Below are 15,418 nucleotides of genomic sequence, written 5' to 3'. Positions count from 1 at the left end.
CTTTAGGTATTGACATGGATATACTGTAAAAATCTTTCTAGAAAACTGTATTTATATAACTCCGTGTTATTTAAAAAGCTTGACACGAAACATGCTAATTTTTTTTAACATAACTCATTTCTAGAACGGAGTTGCATAAGTTCTTACATAAGAAAACCTCCAATGACAGACGCATTTGCTAAATTAAGTCCTTTTTCCCTTCAACCATATGGTTTACATTTTTGAAAGAGTTTCCTGAAAAATTTCAACGCTTCTTTTTTTTCATCAAGGATAAGAAACCGTTTTACTATCTTCTCGGAACTGTATATCTCTTTTTGTTAAGTACTTTTATTCTAAGAAACGAAAAAAGGCCATCTGTGATAATAAAAGAAATGGAAAAAAAATAATTAAGTCACCGCGCCTGCGGATTCCGCTAATATAAACGTTCGCGAAATTTCTTGAGTGAATTTCTTGGTAATGGAATAAATACATTTATTGCTACACTGTGTTTATTCATATTTTGAGAAAAATATATTTTGATATCATTTTGTCTTTCGGTTATCAGATAATTCGGTTTAATGAAAATAAATTTCATTGACTGCGTAATTTATGAAGCTCATTTAATTAAATGTATGCAGTTGTTTATGGCTGTTTTTTTTTTTTCAAAATTTCATCAAAGAACTGCGTATTTTATTCTGGTATATTTCTTGGAAGTGTTTATAGAATCTATATTCAGAATTCTTTTAGAAATTATTTCTCTTCCATATCAGTTGTCCGTAGTTCAGTGTGCCACTGCATTTCAAAAATACTCATTAAAAGTTTTTGGTGAAACAAATAATACTTAGGTAATTCTCTATGATCCTCAAATTATTCAAATTTGATTAATATAAGGACATAATTATTTAGTTTATATATTATTATTCAACAATGACTGATGTGGTGATGTGGCCTGATAAAAATACTATAGTTCATTAGTGACTAAAAATATACTGCCAGTTACTAATTTCTCATGTGGTTCGAAAGGAAAATATAATGTCAGTCACCTATGACTAATGTGACCTGAACGAAAAGTATACTTACAGTCAGTCACCGGTAACTGACGTAACTTGGATGAAAAATAATGTCAGTCATGGATCACTCATGTGACCGGAAAAGAAAATATATTGTCAGTCACCAGTGATAAACGCGGCTTGGCCAAAAATTATGCTGTCAGTCATCAGTAATAAACGCGGCTTTGCTGAAAATTATATTGTCAGTCATTAGTGACTGATGCTAAGGAAAAGAATACTACCGTTTACTGGTAACTCATGTGATTTGAAATGAAAGTATAATGTCAGTTACCGATGACTAATGTGGCCTGAACGAAAAGTGTACTGTCAGTCACCGGTAACTCACGTAATTTGGATGAAAAGTATAATGTCAATCATCGATGACTCATGTGATCGGAAAAGAAAATATATTGTCAGTCACCACTGATTAGATGTGGTCAGAAAGGAAAATATACTGTCAGTCATTAATGACTGATTCTAACGAAAAGTATTCTGCCCGTTACTGGTGACTTATATGGTTCAGAAAGAAAATATAATATTAATCATTGATGTTTAATGTGACCTGTTACTGTTGATATATATAGTTTGAAAGGAAAATGTAATGCCAATAACTGATGACTAATGTGAACTGAACAAAAAGTGTATTGTCAGTCAACAGTAACTGACGTAACTTGGAGGAAAATTATAATGTTAGTCATAGATGACTCATGTGAACGGAAAAGAAATTTTATTGCCAGTCACCAGTGACAAACATGGTTTGTACAAAAATTATATTGTCAGAAACTAATTATCAGACGAGGTCAGAAAGCAAAATATACCGTCAGTCATTAGTGACTGATGCTAACGAAAAGTATACCACCTGTTTCTGATGACTCATGTAGTTTGGAAGAAAAATATTATGTCAATTATAAATGATTAATGCGAGCTGACCGAAAAATGTACTGTCAGTCACCAGTGATTGACGTAACTTTCATGAAAAATATACTGTCAGTCACCGATGACAAGATGTGGTCGGAAAGGAAAATAGTCAGTCATTTGTGACTGATGCGGCCTGAACGAAAAGTATAATGTCAGTCATCAGTGATTGACATAGGTCTTAATGTGTTAAAGAAGTCTTAGGTCTGTTTTCACAATAATATGGAACCGCACTCGATTAGCATTTGAAAAAAATTACAATAGCTTTGTTATCCTTCCATTCAAGATTTCTCTCCAAGCGATTTTAAGTTCAATTCGCTTTTTAAAAAGATATTATATCTTTAGAAATTTTCAGTGGATATGAGATAATATTTCTTTAAAAAAGTATCTAAAAAATTTAAGAAAACACTGCATTTAATATTTCCTATACTGACTCGGTTTACTTTAAAGATGTAGAAATTGTATAAGTCGGCCTTCTGAGTCAAAAGCGAAAACAGATATTTCGAAAAACAGCAGGCTTATTGGAGCGTAAAAAAAGCAAAAAAAAAAAAAAAAGTAGAGATAATACCGGTAGCAAATAAATAATACAAATTTGCAAAGCAATTCTGAATAGTTATATTTCATTATTTTATACAGATTTCCCTTTTTTATATTTTTTTTCATCTAAACTACCTCGCAGGCCAGTTACTAATAAAATTAATTATTGCCTTATGTAGCCAGATTGCGAATAGAAGGAAATATAAAACTCAGAACAGTTGTTATTGGACAGTTCATGAAAAATTTCCAAAAAAGTTTCCAAAAAACTTTTTTTTTGGAAATGAAAAGATTAAATTTAATTTTTTTTAAAAAGCATATATTCTCGGAAAAAGGAAGAAAAGTCATCTCGAGTCATTTGTTAACGGGATATTAAAATAATTTTTTTTAAGAAAATTTCTAAAAAAAAAAATATGAATACAAGAATACTTTTTTATCAAATGTATCTAATTTGATTTTATGTAAAGAAAATTCATTTAAAAATAAAAAATACAGCCTCATATATATTCGTTTAAATATTAAAAAAAAAACTACAACATCAGAAAAGATAATTAAATTTTAAGAGTACGAATGTTTATGAAGATAAAAATTCAATTAAATTTAAGTAGGCAATTATTTTTTGGCAATTTCTACTGCAGGAGATTCACAATTAAATAGTGATGGTGTTATTTTTAATTATTTTCTACAATAATTACTATTTAGAATTATTTCTAAAAGAATTACTTCATTCAGTTTCTTTTATTGGGATATAATTTTAAAATTAATTCTTTGCCAGTGAAAAAAAATCTATCCCTAATATTTTTGTGGCTGATATGGATACAGCCTATGTTTATGATAATTAGGTTCTCTAATTCAACGTAACAGTGCACTTTATCTAATAAATTCTACAGCTTCACACAATTTTTTAACTTTTGCTCCTTTGCTTTAATGTAAGCATAATAAAATTGTGTCGTGTATTAAAATTATTAAGTATGTGCGTAATTATGATTAAAACTATTAAGATCATTTAAATTTTAAATTCAATTCATAAAGAATCTCTTAGAATGTTTATCTCTCTCTCTCTCTGTGTGTGTGTGTATGTGTGTGCGCCAATAATTCAATTCATAAAGAATCTTTTAGAATGTTTCCTCTCTGTCTGTGTGTGTGTGTGTATGTGTGCTAATAATTCAATTTATAAAGATTCTCTTAGAATGTTTATCTCTCTGTATGTGTGTGTGCCGCCGCACATAATTCAATTCATAAAGAATTTCTTGAATGTTTGTCTGTGCGTGCGTGCGTGCGTGTTAATAAATCAATTCATAAAGAATCTCTTAGAATTTTTATCTCTCTCTCTCTGTGTGTGCGTGTGCGTGTGTGTGTGTGCGTGTGCGCGCGCTAATAACTAGATTTCAATTTCATTTTAGCTTATAATTTCAAAACGTTGTAGAAATTTGCTTACACATTAAAGACGCAAAATATCGAAAAGAATTATAAAAAGCATGTAATTAGCACTAGCCGCTTTTGTCGAGATTACGGATTGTTAAAACTTTTAATCAAATCTATTATAATTATTGCTTTTATGACTTCAACAGCAAAATTTTTTTAAGTTCACATTTTGATAAGCATATAAACTCCATACAATTTTAGAAATTTTACACATTTCTGTTCTTTGTTCAATGCATTTCCCAAATTCTTTGTCTATATCTTTATGCATCTAATTATAACATAGGAAAGAACGGCAGTCTTTCGTTTTACAAACAAATGTGAGATACATAGGCAACAATGGAGAACTTCCATCTAAGCAGTTGCAGAACCGCAAGCATATCAGTTAAAAGATCCTAATAATCTACAAAATAAAGTTGTAAAGAATGCAAATTCTACAAATTATAAAATAATAGGAATACAATATGTGCTTTCATTGAATTATTAAAATTACAATTAAATAAACTAATGTATAAATAATAATTTATTTATGATGCATTGGCATATTATTCATTCACTTAACGGATTATGTCATATATCACGTGATAGATCAGAATCTGAATGCCAATTATTTTGAATGTTGCATTTTTTTTTTTTGGTTTATTTGCCAATAATATATCAAAATTATTTAAAGCTTTTATCTGTAAATAATAAAATCATTAATTAATAATAGTGTTTAATTTTTAAAATATTTTATTACTTATTTTCATTTTTTCCATGATGTACATATTAAAAACAAATTTCTAAAAACGTGTATATTTCGTTACGTAAAAGTCATAAATTCAAAAAATAAAACTGAAAAAATTTTTTAAGTAAAAATGGAATTAAGCTGTTAATAAAAGATAGGCTCCTCAATTATTAAATTCCTTGGACCGTAATATACCTATATTCGTTACTGCAAGAAGCAGAAATGAATCATTATTACATTGTAAACCAAATCTCAATTCAATACTTCCGACATCTGCATTGATATTAACTTTCAAAACATTAATTATCTTTTACAAACATGTTTGAAAATCACTCTCTTGAGCTTCTGCAATTCTTCGTTACTTTCATTAAAAGAATGAGAAAATAGCAACCAGAAATAACAATGCAAAATGAAGAAAAGAAAAAGAAGTCACACTGAGTCATATCAAATAAATCTACAGCAGAATTTTTAATCAAAAATTCACGGACGTCAAGTCAAGAGCAACACGAGAAGATAGATACATCATCGCGTATATGAGGTCAGAAGCAACGCCGTGGAAGAAACTAATAACGTTCTTTGTTAACTGTTCTGGAGAGGCAGGAATTCATAACACGACTGCAAGCTAAGTCAGCGGAATGAGTGTCATAGAAACTTTCTCGCATATTCCCAAATAAAGGCGTTATCCCATTCACTGGGAATTAAAAAAAACATGTGCAATTTTAATAAATGTTGTAAGCAACACGATTACTCAGATTTTTATTTTCAGAGTACCACACGTAATCGTTTGGTGCTCTGTGAGATAGAGGAGAAAATCGAGCGGACATTGTGAATGCATTTTTGTTGACCAATTAAAGCAAAAATTTAAAAAAATTACAATTTTATCATCAGGTAACCATAATTTAATTTCATTCCTTCAAATTGTAGCGTTTTTCAGTTGTATTAACAGGCCTCCGAAGACTGACAGACTGACGGGTTTGGACTCATAGACTTGACAACCCCTTGACGGGTTTGGTTCAAAATTTGGATGCTTCTCGTTTTCATGAACGATATTTTGGAAGCTAAAAGGAAGCTATCTCAGAAAGATTGTCAGCTATCTCTTTGTGTTTTGTAATTATTTTCCTCACTTCACTTGGGCAGCCAATTTGAAAGAAATCTAAAAATTTAATCCAAAGATCACATTAAAATTTCCTCTGCCTCGATTAGAACAATTTTGAATTACCGTAATCAAAGAGAGATATAATTCCAAAAATGTGACTTTCAAATAATTTAGGTTCAAAACTCTAAAACTCGTCAAAACCTCGAATTCGATTTTTTTTTCTTGACAATTACAATACTTTTTCTTCGTTATAGGGATAATTGAATAATTAAAAGACTGTGTCTGCAATCTCAGATATGGTCTTTTAATTATTCTATCATTACTTGCAATCTTGAATCTTTTCCTGACTCTACCATCTTAACTTTTTAGTGGCTGATTTTCCTTATACTTACGGAAAAATTTAGAAATACAGTTCTTAGTTAGATTCCTACCAGTTTAACTAAAGCCCTTTTCTTACAATAACAAAATTCCACATTGTTTGGATGACGAATCAAATATTTGTGCCATTTGATTAATCTTTTACTTTTTGACAACTCGGAAAAATGGAAGGAAAAAAACTGCGACAAACATTATAGTAATCACAAAAGTTATGATTAAATGACTGCTCTCAGCTCCAAGTCATTAAAATATTATGCAACTTTATATGGCATTATTGAAAAGTATGAATCATAAAATTTCCAAAATGAACATTTTTCAAAAGGTATCCACAATTTTGGCCACAACAGTAGTTAAAAATTTTCTATAAATTGGTCTCTAATGCTTTGAAAAGATAGCTCAAAAGGTGTTTTTCTTTAGCAAATGAGACAAAATTCAGTAGAAAAGGATTGAGTTTAATTATATTAAGGTCCCATTTTAAAGCAACATTAGGGCAATATTGGAAGGGACCACAAAGTTTTAAACCGTGGTCAGACGATGAGAATGACACCTTAGCTGACACCTCCTTCGCCAAACTTCCACACCTCAATAGCGGTGGCACGTTTGGGTTCCGACGGATTTAATGGGCACCACGGTTTCTTGGGAGGAGTTAGGTATCGAACCTGACATTCTCCGGTTCTGAAGCCGAGACCTTTCCACCAGACCGCGCGGCCCTACAAAAGGATTGACTGAGTAAACTAAAAAAGTGTTTGAAATTACTTAAGCTGAAAACACTCTACATATAGGAATGAGAAACTTCCGATATGGAGGGTTTGGGTATCGTTTCCCTAGTGGATATAGTAACGGTGTAGGGTCGAGTTGCCTTTATTCTATTAGTAGGACATGTCTCCTACGGGATGAGTTGCATCGGAACCGGTGATGACCACTAGGACTCAACATTAATTCCTATACTGCCGTCATTCAATTTAATACTTCCTGTCTTCGGACGGACCAGAAGGAGCTCCGACTTTGCACTTGCACTGATTACATTACCTTTAGAAAGTAGCTTTCGAAATTTTAAATTAGAAAGTAAAAATCAAAACTGAAGACAAAAATTATCTAATAATCGAAAGTGGAAAAACAGAACTAATTAATGCGTGCTTTTTTGGTGCCACCTTATCCAAATTTCAACACTATATCATGAGTTTATTTTTTTTAGTTGTAATTATACACATGTACTGTTCGAAAGTAACACAAGGGCTATCTTGGGATGGACCTCGTATTTCTGAATTCCAGTTTGGCATCAGTAGGAAGACAATGGGCAATGAGTTATTTAACAAATCAGGCGCTCTTAAACTGCAGAATTTCAGCAGTTAAATCGGTACTGAGCGCATAACCCTTCAATATTATGACTTTTTTTTTATATTTGGAAAACAGAGAACTCAACTTCGACCTATAGTTCGTACATAACTTTTTTTTTTTTTTGAAAATATTTTTTTTTTAAATTTTTAAGTAAAATAATTCATATATAATATTTTTTCAAAATAGAATAATTTCGAAATCTTAAATGCGTATAATTTTTGAATGTATCTGATTTTTGGAATAAAAATAACAGGCAGAATACCAGATGTAGAGTTGTATAATAAAGTTTAAATTTTTTTCGACATTCTAATGGTTTTTGTTTTTTCTAATAGATTAGTGCATTTTAAGTACCATCTTTATCTTGATACTGTTTATAGGGAGTATTTTTGAAAAAAAAATGACGGATAAAAGCTGTTCTTTTATCATTCATTCCTCCTTTTCAAATAAAATAGGAAAAAAAAAATGCAATGGCAATTTAGTTTGTGGCACCGATTAGACGTAAGTTCCAATCAATTTACTATATCTGAACTTCTTTGTGATTAAATTTAAACTATTCAAACCAGCTAAAATGATTATAGACCTATAATAGTTACGAAAATCACGTAAAATAAATTCCATTAAAAAAGACTTTCGATTTTAAAATTCAATTACTTTTCAAAAACCGGGGTTGAATTGAACCTCATGAGACCCTTAGACAGAGCAAGTTTAGATATTTCATTTTTCCTTTTGCCACATGTTTCTATTCATTTTAATTTAATATATATATCAGCAATTTTTGAAAAAGTAATTTTACGGCAAACAGAAATAGCAAAATATTTAATTGGGAGCAATCTACCATCCAGAGCACGCATTTCAATATGCCGCTTATACAAAATTCAAATTTAAAAGTCATTTCAAACTAAAAGGATTTTAAAAATCTATAAATCTTTCTAACGCGTTTTTAGCAATCAAATATAAAGTTTGCTAAGACTTTTGACGTGAAATATCCAGCCAGATGGTGGGAAAAGGGGCTCTTGAGATCTGCAATCGAATTTGAAACATGACAAAATTCTGGGGATGGTGATCCCTCAGATATGGAGGTGAGACGCTTCCTGTATGGTGCTTAATTGTCATCGTCCAGTGGGTATAAAAATGATGTGGAGTGATTACCCCCTAACGATGACGGGACGTACCTTTAACAGGTGAGATTCCTTGTGACCGGTGATGATCCTTAGGATTCAACTTTTGTTCCCGTCAATGTTGCCGTATCGTCCGATCTCTGAGATTTTTCCGTCCCTTCAAGACAGTCAGAGTAGTTAGCTATGATTCTATAATTCTAAAATTTCAAAGATACTTTATTTTATCTTGAATGGTGCCGAGTGCATGACCTTTGTAAGTAAAGTGAAATCACAAAGTTATATTATTCTTCAAATACCGCAAAAATATTTCAGTCGAGTGGGGGGAGGGGTAAAGTTGCGGTGATCGTAGGCAGTTGGGCCTACGTGGCGCAATCGGTTAGCTCTTTTGACTGTTAGCTGAAAGGTTGGTGATTCGAGAACGCCTGGGAGAGAAAAAAGAAATATTTAGTTGGAGCCGTGATGACCAGATTGAAAGGTATCGGCTTCAGAACCGGAAGGCTTTAGGTTTGAGACCCGATTTCACCGAAGAATCGTCGCGTAAACGGGTCTGGTGCCTTTAAATTCGTCGGAGCCAACGTCCTTCCACTAGTGTAGTGTGGAAGCTTGGAGAGGGGAGTACCAGCTCAGGTGTCGTCTCGTGATCTCATCGTGGTTCAAGATTACGAGTTTATTGTCTAATTTGCCTGAATTAATAATCGGAATCTATTTAAAATCACGAAAATAGGAAATTGGGAAAAAAATCGTTTAAAAAAATTCGTGAAAAAAATGCAAACGAAAACTTTTTTTAATCCTTCTTGAAGACATGAAGAGTATACTCATGAACTTTATGATAAGAGAACAATATAAGCCAGCAAAGGAAACAATGACTGATTTCATTTGCGAAACTTTTGTTGTTGTTGTTGTTACTTATGGCATTTTACAAGCCCGCTGACCGATCTGTCAGCGATTTAAGCCGAGTGAGGGTCTCTTGTTTTTTCAGTAGTGCCAACTAGGGCCAAGAGTACGACTTAGCTACTTCATGCGTCACATTCGCTTCCACAACCTCTTTTTACAGGGGGGGGGCACATTCACACATCTCACAGATAGAACACAGAAGAAGAACAACTATGCCCGAACCAAGACTCAAAACTTTTGTCCAACGCATTTTAAGTAAAATCTTGAAATTGATGTATAAATGTATAAATAAATCTTATGTATAAATAAATCATATATATAACTATGGCAACAAAAGCCACTCAAAATTTAAAACATATCTCGTCAGAAAAGTCAGTTTGTAAATGTAAGAAATTTTGTTATTTTTCTTTATTTTCGTTATTTTTACTGCTTTAACGATTGATATGAATATATTCATCTAACATTTTTAGTAGACAGAATGGCAATATGCTTGTCAAAGAATACACAAATATTAAAAATATGCTATTCCATGTATGCGAATGGTAACATACAGGTAAATGAAATAATTAAGGAAGGAAGTTTCCCTTCTCGATTTTCTCTTTTTCCTGCGCATTATTCTTGTAAAACTTTGTGAAGTACAATCCAGAAAATCGAATATGCATTTTTGTCTTTTACTTTTGACTGAGTGAGTTCAAAATTTGATACATATATAGAATTTTGATGTCAATATTCAAATCTAATTACATTAATCTAGTTTGATGAGTTTTTGAGCAACAACGTTCACACAAGACTGAGTAACTATAAGAAGGAGAGACAGTTCAAGTCCTTACAGAATTGTTTCATAACTTCATATACATATATAAGTATGAGGAAACAACATGTATAATCTCATCTATAGAAGTTGCTATCTCAAGTTGACTAAATCTCATCTATGGAATTTGCTATCTATGAAATTGTTATCTCAAAATACCAATTTCTTTGCTATTTTGAGATATTGTGCACTCATGCACACACAGATAAATATCGTTTTAAGAGATTTCATTTAAAATTAGACGAAAACATGCAATTTTAGTGTAAATACTTTGTATCAAATTTTATCTTTCTTGTTGCATTTAAGAATCGTCGCATTCTCATATAGATAGATTGGCCAACGGATTTCAATTTCACAAATTATTTTTTTCCGCTCTCAGGAAGATCTATAATGTCATGATTCCTTATATCTCGACGTCAATTTTTTTTGGAGTGGGTGGTGGGGGGGGGCGATTACAAATCTTTCTCTTAGCAATCTTCTTTAAACCATAAAGAAAAATGCATATTATATTTGCGCATAAAGTAAAACAATATTTCTGTCAATGTTTTCATGCAATTCTCTTGCAAAACTTGTGGTTCAATAAATTTTAGGAACGTGATCGCTCAATTAGAGTAGCCCAACCGAACAGTTATGAGAAATATCGAAATGTTGAAAATAAATACATAACACCAATTTTAAATGGCTTCAGTTTTGAGTTGTATCCAAACAGGCATTTAATTTGCATTCGAATATGGTACCGGATAGAGGGAGGGATAGAGGATGGAAGTTGAAACTCTAACTTTTTGAACAAAATTAAAAAGTCACTAATCTGAGAAGAAAAGTTTAAAGATGTTGTAGATATTAAAAATAACCATAAAACAAGCTGTGGAAGTTATGATAGCTAAATTAGAACCAGATTAATTTTTAAAGTGAAAATTAAATAGCACATTTTCATTCTTTCTTCATTTTCTTGAAAATTCATTTTTTTTCCCTCCAAATCATTGAAAATTGTTTTGTTTTTTTTAATTTTTAAAAATTCAGCGGAATTTTTGTAATCCAATTAAGCATATGTAACCAGAAAGAAATAGCTGATAAGAATTATAGATCGCCGTTTGCATAAGTTTTTTGAAAAAATTCAACTTTGTTGAAAAATATCTTTAAGGTCGTCTTAAGGGTCATCGAAAAATACTTTTCAATATATACTTCAATATATACTTTTATATACTTTTATATACTTTTCAATCAAACAGAATTCACAAACCGAAAAACGGTTCTTTACTAGAGGTATTATTCTTCGATGAAAATAACAGTGATTTTTTTTTCAAACAAACCTTGTATCCATATTTTAGAACTGCTTAAACTGGTTAAAAATTGATAGCTCTGCATGTCCAATTAATAGTTAAATTAAAAACAGCAGGAATTTCTTTTTAAGCTATATAAAGATACAGATGAACATGCGAGTTAAAAAATAAAATTTCTCTCCCTACCTCAAAGGCAAAGATAAATTAATCCTTTACATGTGAGTGGCTATCAGGTAACATAAGTTGTTGATGTCAGAAACAGTCAATATTACGGCTTGAAAATCACTTTTCAGCCCCTAACTTCGAAAAAATTGCAGTCGTCAAAAAAATTTTAAATACAAAAGTTGTTTGTCTTAATGAGGTGCTAATTTGGCTAACTGGATTTATATTTCTATCTCAATATTAAGAAAGATATAGCGAAATGAAAAATTTCACCCCCTTTGAGTTAGAGGGACCATTTATGAACGCGTCCAAGATTTTTACATTTCTGTCAACATATTTTTAGACGGTATAAGGGATTAGGATCGGTGAAGAATTGAAGAAATTTCCCCAAAGTCTTGTTATAAGAACCATTGCAACAGATAGTCTTCCTATAGGAATCTACCCAAAAAATTAAAGTTGCAGCAACAGTTCTATATAAAATATGGGAATTTAATATATATTTATTAAAACGAGTAAAACTATTCTTTTGAAATATATTTTATGTATTCAATTTAATTCTATTCTTTATTTTGAATAGAATTCTTTATTTTGAATTCTATTCTTTATTTAGAATAGAATTTCTTAATTCTATTCTTAGTCTTCTATTTTTATGATAAAAAAAAAAGAAGAATTGCGATTAGTATTTTATTTCAAAAATTATTCTCCGAAACTTTTGAAAGTAAATTCCACAAAATGTTTATGATAATACTGTAGTTATTCATTTTTTTCTTTAGCTTGTATGAAACAAAAGAAAAGCAATTATGTGAATAAGTACTTTTCTATTGTTATCTAATATTTTTTCATTGTAATTTTTTCTAAAATTGCAGATGCAAAAAAAGAAATATTATTATTAAAAATTCTGATATATCTACATTCTTTTATTAAATATACTTAAAAAAATTTCTTTTTTTTTATGAAAAGCGTAATTATGCACTTACAAAATATAAAAAACATTCAATAATTTAAAATTCACATGTTTACATGTTGCGAAAAATAAATATAGAGAACAAACAATCGCTAATCAAAAAATCGTTGGAGTATTATAATTAAATATTGTATTTAGCTTTTCAAAAGATTCGAAAAAACCACAAGAGATAACAATTTAATTATTTGATAAACTCTTGCTTTTCGATCTTTTTCCTTCATTTTTTTACCTTTAACAATACACGACTTTTAGACATGCGCAAAGAAAAGAATGAAAATAAAATTTCTAGAATTAAAAAGAATTTTCATTGAAAATTCTAGATTAAGAAAGAAATAATTTTCTTAAAAATTACTAGGAATATATCTCGGATTCTTTTTCATCTGTTTAAAAGACAGGCAAGATTGAATTAATCACATGAAAAACTCTAATCGTGTTCTGAAGTCTAGAAGTCGAATAATAACAACCTTATTTTACCTCCAAAGAACGAGACCGACCGTAAGAAAAGGAAAAATATGTGTATTTGTTTTTGCATATTCTCTTTCATGATTTTTCTTTTAAACTAAAACTCATTCTCAAAGTTCAAAACTAAAATACATTTTCAAGATTTAAGAAAGCAAACGAGAAATCTGTAATTATTGAGTTCAAATTAACTTTTTTTAAAATTTACGAATTAATAACTGTTTTTATGCCGGAGAAAAAACTGAATTAAATTCTTTTGAGTAATTTGAATTTGAATTTTGACATGTATAATAACAAGTTCATTTTTGTTTTACTTTAAAGTTAATAATATCTATAATTTAAATTAATAAAATTATTTTTATTCAAAATAAGTTGTCTTATTAAAATTTGCTTTGTTTTCATTTTATCGGCTATCATATTTTTTTTGAAGAATGAAAACATTTTTCATAAAAGTATTTGAAGTTCACTTTTATTATTTCAATTCGTATTCTTGTTTCTACGCTGAAAATAAAACGATTTCTTTTAACCTTATACGACGAAATTTATTAAATGAATTAATAAAACTTATTAGTTATTAAACTTATTATGAAGCAAAAAAGTTGTCATACATGACATTTTTTTCTTAAAAAAATTATTCTTTAATTTATAAAATGTTTTCGAAGTTATTCATCTTTAACTCCTCGCTTTCTTCGATAAAAAAAAAGGAAGAAAATAAAGAGGAGATTATTCTAAAAGTTTCTTAAATCTGAACCAAATGAATTTAAACATGCCTAAATCATAATTTTTTTTAAATATAGAAAACCAAAAAAATTCGAGGAACTTTTTTAAATGTATGAATTCTAATAAAGCATTTCTTTTTTTTATTATTATTATTATTTATGAAACTAAAGACTTAAATCAGTTTTTTTTATGTTTTTCAAATATAAATAATAACTTTCTTTTTTTATATATATAAAATTTTTACAATGAGTCAAAAGCAAAATTGATTCTAAAACACAAAATTTCTCACAAAATATCTTATTGTATATTATTTTCTCACTCTGAAAATTCCCGTAAATGTTTAAAATATCCACAGTTTCAAAATATTATGATTCCTGTTTAAATGTTATTAAGTGCCTTACTTTTTATTCAAAAACGCGTGGAATTTTTTTTTAATATTTAAAAATTTAAACATAGACTTCATTTGATAGCTTTCATAACTTTTCTTTTTTTATAATCTCAAGAAACAAATTTTTAATATTTTTTTATTCATTTTTAGCATAAACTTTATTTAAGTTTAAATTTTGCTAGCAAAATATTCAGTTTCCCATTCATCTTAAAATTTCGATGTTAACATCAGCTGATGCTTTGTTTTTGTTTAAAAACTTCTCTTGGGGAAAAAAAAGTGTTTCAGAAATTATTCGCAAGTGTCGAAAGAAAATGCACATCTTTGTTAATAAAGGAAAGGACTGGCATGTTTCTTACCTCATTTCCAGTAAATCAGCTTCTCTTCAAGTAAAGCAAAACAGGAAACGGAACTAAGTTTTCCTCACTTTCGCTTAACTTTACAAATACAGGCACCAAAACAAATTGTTTGGACAAAAAATTAAAGTAGCAATTAGGCAGAAAATTCCTGTCAAATTAAGCGAAGAAAATACGCTTAAAATTTATAAAATAGAATTTCGAAGGTCGGTCAGAACAGAAACAACTCCACACGTAAAACGGCGGGTAAAAAAGAAATTATTAAACAGCTCACAGAACAAAACAACCGAACTCAGCAGCAGCTGTGCAGACGATAAACTTTCTCTCTTCCTCGCTCTACGATCGCTTGTGGAAGACTGGCAGCAGCTCGCACATTCTCATCTGGCAACAGTGAGATTGTGACGTCATCGCATTCGAAGAGAAAGCTGAGAGAGAGTGGACAAACTCAGTCAGTGAATATAGTTTTTATTTACTTTTTTCCGAACAACCCCCCGCCTCCGTCTGCCCTACCCCGGGGAGGGGAGATGAAATAGATGTAGCAGACGAAAATTACTTATTTAATAAAATGATTAGGATGATGTCATCGTGGGATAGCAAACAGCAAATGGTTTTCGTTTTCTCCCGCGTTGCAAACGATAAAACCGAAACGTTCGAAATGATAAAGTGCCACCGTTCTAAACGGGAGAAATTCTCCCTACGGAAAATTTTTTTGTCCGGAAAAAGGAAAATAGATTGATGTGTCATTTTTAAGGAGGAACTGGTCGGGAAGAAAAATCGAATTTCAAACGAATGAATACTAAGCTGCATTGCTGTTCGAAGTGGCATTCTGTA

The 15,418-nt window shown here is 30.3% G+C and overlaps 1 protein-coding gene across 1 annotated transcript in view; it reads right to left on the bottom strand.

The window, feature by feature from the left end:
* The window catches only part of LOC129971523 (tolloid-like protein 1), a 346,326-nt gene extending 331,335 nt beyond the window's left edge, over window positions 1-14,991 (bottom strand). The window contains exon 1 of the mRNA XM_056085378.1: window positions 14,591-14,991. The gene's annotated coding sequence lies outside the window, so the exon portion shown is untranslated. The remainder of the gene's footprint in view (window positions 1-14,590) is intronic.
* Between the last annotated feature and the right edge of the window lie 427 nt (window positions 14,992-15,418).

This window comes from Argiope bruennichi, chromosome 6 (assembly GCF_947563725.1).
Source record: "Argiope bruennichi chromosome 6, qqArgBrue1.1, whole genome shotgun sequence".
In the NCBI taxonomy this organism is placed as follows: domain Eukaryota; kingdom Metazoa; phylum Arthropoda; class Arachnida; order Araneae; family Araneidae; genus Argiope; species Argiope bruennichi.
This window is presented reverse-complemented; position numbering and strand designations above follow the sequence as displayed.